This window comes from Asterias rubens, chromosome 5 (genome assembly GCF_902459465.1).
Source record: "Asterias rubens chromosome 5, eAstRub1.3, whole genome shotgun sequence".
In the NCBI taxonomy this organism is placed as follows: domain Eukaryota; kingdom Metazoa; phylum Echinodermata; class Asteroidea; order Forcipulatida; family Asteriidae; genus Asterias; species Asterias rubens.
The window spans coordinates 9,464,036-9,469,147 of record NC_047066.1 but is presented as its reverse complement, the minus strand read 5'-3'; positions in this window follow the sequence as shown (position 1 = coordinate 9,469,147).

Sequence of the window (5,112 nt, the reverse complement as noted above, 5' to 3'; positions counted from 1 at the left end):
TCCCACACTTCGTGTATCACAACTTATATATAAAATAATAAACCTGTGAAAATTTAGGCTCAATCGGTCTTCGGAATCGGGAGAAAATAACGGGAAAACCCACTCTTGTGTTTAAAATAAATCCGTAATTCTCGCTATCGAGAATTGATATTGTTTTAATGTTTTCTCAAAAAGTAAAGCATTTCATGGACTAATATTTCAGGAGAAGTCTTTCACCATTACCGTCTGTAAACTCTGTAAATTATGTGTAAATCTGTGAACTTTTTGTTTCTGTCCCGAAAGTGTATAATGGCTATCAGAATCGATAAATATTTCATAGAATTTAGACTTGTATAATACATTTCATATATTTTTCAATATAAATATTTATTGTATTATTTGTTCCATTGTATGAATTCTTTGGTGATTTCGTCAAGACATTTAAGTCAGTCAGTTACCGTGTTTGTTTGATTGATTCACGTATGATTAGTTAATAAAATACCAATTAAAAAAATGCATTTATAAGAGAGAGGAATTTCATTTTCTTGTTCAAAATACACTCATATGCCCCCCTCCGGCCGCGCCCGCTCCGGCCGCGCCCGCTCCGGCTGCGACTAGCTGAAGACTGCCCTCGCGCGAGGCTCCTGGCAACTACAACAACAACAACAACAAAAACAACAACAACAAAACAACAACAGAAGCAAAAACAGCAGTATGCAGCAACAACAACAACAACAACAACAACAACAAAGGAAGGAATTACACCTCAACTTAGTTTATAGGACCTTCTTTACAAAATAATGTCCAGCCCAGGTCCAACAAAAACGGGTCGCGGCAGCGGGGCCTAATTAAGGGCCTGCATGGCCTTATACACCGACCGGCCTTTTACACCCACTGTACTTTCCCAAGCAAACAAGAGTAATCATTTTCAGGAATTACCAGTGAGTTTCCAATAACACTTTCTAGCCCCCAGCCATCCATGGTAACCCGCAGTGATTCCAAGACTCCGAGAGCCATCACTTTGTGGGGACTGCAGACGTTGTTGGCCCCGGGCATTTTCGATCGTCAGGCCCCATCATCCTACCTTGACCGTGCCGCCTGGTGCTAATTGTACATGAGAAAGTTTGTTTTCCCCCGGGACCTTCAACTTGGACCAGAAAGGCTTTGTCTTTTATTATAGTCTAAGATAATTTATTGGAATCGCAGAACATCACGTATTTATTTTTTCTGATAAACACATGGGGAGCAGACAGTGATTAAAGGCACTGGACACTATTGGTAATTACTAAAAATAATTGTTAGAATAAAAACTTACTTGGTAACGAGAAAGGGATAGCTGTTGATATAAAACATTGTGAGAAACGGCTCCCTCTATAAAGTAATGTAGCTTTTGAGAAAGAAGTCAATTCCCACTCAAATATTAAAAGACTTTAGGCATGAAGACTTTTTTTTTTGGGGGGGGGCCTTCATAAATGTCATTATTCTCTTGCACTAATTTCGATGATCAATTGAATCAAAAATGTTCACAGATTTTACACAAAGTGAGAAAACTGGTTATAAACAGTTGTTTACTAACAATCACCAAAAGGTGCCCAGTGCCTTTAAATGATGTTCTTTTTGACTTAAATTATGTAGTACATAAAATCAATTGACAATAAAGGCCGGTTTATAGTCGGTCGCGCGATGGTCGTGCGGTGAAAATCTTGCGCGCGATCCTAAGACTGAGGCCTAAAAACTGTGTCTTTTTATGAATGCGCGTCAAGATTTCCATCGCGCGACCGACTATAAACCGGCTTTAACACTAGAATGAAAATCATTCTCTTAAACCGCAGTTCAAACGTCAGGAGCCCTCAACGAATTATAAACCCTCCCATGGCACAATACGATGATGAGTGCGCGTTTACTTTTTTCCCGGCAAAATGTGTGCATATTATTCGTCAACTTTTCTGTACCGCAGATGCCAGAAGGTTTTTTTGTTTTGTTTATTTTTAATTTAATCACGTGACACACTTTTTCCAAAAACTCGCTATCTGGAGCTGCTAAAACGCCGGTCAAAATGAAATTGTTTGTTTCTATTTACGCAACCGCCGCTAAGGATTTTCCAGAAACATAGGTATATGTAAAACAATTTGATTTGATTTCAGCAAAAACTATTTTAGCTATTAGATCTTCCAGTGCCTCTGGAGTAAATCTTTAAATGAGAAATGTAAGCATGAAGTGCATGCTCTTCTTATCACATACGACCGGGTGAGCTATTGTTTTAACCAACCACCACACTTCCACCCAACTGTAATCAGCTTACATACTTAACTATCATGTATGTATTTTCAGAGTGTTCAGACATTCCATGGGCTGAGCCACCTTGGTAAATTTTAAACGATGTATGATTTATCACCACTTTGTATTTCAGTTATACCCGCAGTCCTGAGGGGGAACGTTTAGCGCGTAACGCCGACACCTGTTGCCGTTAAATGTCGCTGGTGAACGGTAGGCCCCGTAGGGTCAAGGGCGGCAAAGTACTCGGAGACAATAAATCCCGTTCTGAAACTGCTTTGTGTCTGCCGGCGTTTTCATACCGAAGCACAATCTCGAACGATTCCCCTTGAGAAATTTAATTCAGAACTTGACGGACGTGTAAAATGATATCACCATGAATTGTCACGGGTGGGAAATTTTTTTGTGTAAAGTCCCAGCGGAAATTTCCCTCGAAAAAAAAATCACCAAACATGTGTGTTCACTTGATGAGCATACAAAAGAGACAACCAAACACCCATTGTTTTTTTCACAGTCAATAAGTAACTGTGACTTTTAACCCACTGAAGCCGAGTTCCGGTTTTTACTGTGAAAACACAATAGGAACACGAAGGAACAGGCGAGTCTTGAGACCCTTTTTGAAGGACAGATGAGTCTGAGCGTTTTTGATTTGGACAGGGAGACCGTTCCATGGCGAGAGGCAGCAGTAGAATAAAGCTCTCTCACCAGTCAGTTTGCTTGACTTGTTCACCACGAGGGGATTATTACAGTAAAATCAACAACTAAAATGTTCATCTGGTTGACACGAGTAAAGATCGATTTGAAATACCGTTCTGAAATAGCATCATTTATGTATTAGGAGAGAAGCAAATATTCCTTTTCTGAATTCCTTTCTTCAAAACCGTTATCACAGATAAGTACAAAAAGGAGCGTGAAAAAGTGTCACCATAATGTATTTATATGTGGATAAAGTTCATGTGTGCTCATGTTTGATTCAACATTCATGAGGGAATTTTGTTGACCCTTGGTTATCACTCTAGTGGCGTATATCTCAATTGTATGTGCGTATACCGGCAGTTCGCTCGCCATTTTGTAAAACTTCTGGCTCAGTGAACAGTTGACAGCGCTGGTATAGCAATTCATACCCTCTCCCCTGAGTATATGATTTGCCAATATACACCGCTAGATTATAGTTTCTTAAGCAAAACAAACATGGTTCTCCCGGTTACAAAATATCGCCTCATAAGTCTGTCAACGCCTTCTGCGATATGCTGTATACTTTAAGACGCACCGCCATCAGGCTAGCGGCAATGTACGTGCGAGCGCCAAGGCTGAAACAATTTTTACCAGAGGCGCCGGGCCTGGGCCCGCCGGGGCCGACTGACCAAAATTATGGCTTTTTGGCAGTCATGCCGCCGTGGTAGTGGTGGTTGAGTCTTAACACTGTTGTGTTTGTTCCATGTGTGGTCGCTTTTTTGCTCCAAATTACCACGAAAACCGGAGGATCTTCGGCACTTTTACTGATACTTTCCGATCTTTGGGTCGAGTTGGTCAACACCAGTACCCGACCTTAACGTTAAATTAATGTTAAATGTAAAATGTTTCGATTGTTTAAAAACAAATTAATTTATCAAACTTAAGACAATGTTTAGGCTGTCCGTTCCACATACGAATTTAGATGAAGAAAGACAACTGCTTTCGTGTGGCCTTGGACAAGATGTGTCATTCAAAAGCTGGACAGTCGGGTCTGTGAAACTGTGACAATAATAATATTTAGTGGTTTGAGGCAAAACATTTTCGTATATGTATGTATTTTTACCCATATCCACCGATGTTTTAGCACTGTATACTCAGTACGTACCCGAATTCTGTGAACACAAATCATAGGCATATTACTCGGATGGGAGTCGAACCCACGACCTTTGCAATTCTAGAGCAGTGTCATTACCAACGAGACATAGACATGTATTCATAATTCACATCATTCTGCAAGAATGTCTACTGGAAGGTCTTGACAAAAGAAGCACTTTTGGAGTTACTGCTTTGCCGAGTTCTCTGACAACTTCAATTTTATTTTGTTCTAAAATGTGTTTGCCTTTTTATCAGGACGTTGTAACAGTGCGATTGTGGTTGGACGACGACGGCCGTTGGATACGTCCACGCTGTAAAAGACGCTTGGCTATCAGGCTCTAAGTAAGATGGTTGGTCAAGAAGTGTCATGGCGGGCGCACGATTAGTAGAAAATTGGCCAATCAAAATCGACGTTTGAAACAATGAATGTGTAGAGAAAATTCCAATGCTGTTACATAAGCTACCCTTGAATGTGTACGTTACGTTGTTGACATGTGCCATGAAATTTTCCGAGTAATTCTAATTGAGCAGAGTAGGTCAGGCCTAAAATATAGCTTTCACAGATTTTTGGGACCTTAAATAACAAGAATATACATTTAACATTCGTTTGATACCCTTTTTAGACCAATTGATTTTTACAGAACTTCTGATTTACTTGCGCCCGTGAAGTGCCTCTAAAAACAGCCGAACAAAAATTGCGGAAGCGCTGTACTTGTACATTGATTTGTCAACCAATGGTTCTTCTCACCTCACTCATTAAACCACCTATACTCAAAAGAGATATACACTTCCATGGTGCTACCTAAAAACTCAAAACGAACCTCACTACATCCACAGTACTTATGAAGCAGCATGCAGCATCAGAGTCCAGCTTTAGAAGACGATCATTTAAATAAAGTCATTACATGGTGTTCCGCAAACCTTTCCATAAAACCTCAATGATAACACACTTCAATCATGCACAATTTCAAATCCACAGATTTACCCATAACTTTAGGCTATATTGGTGGAAAACTTCTCTTTAAATAT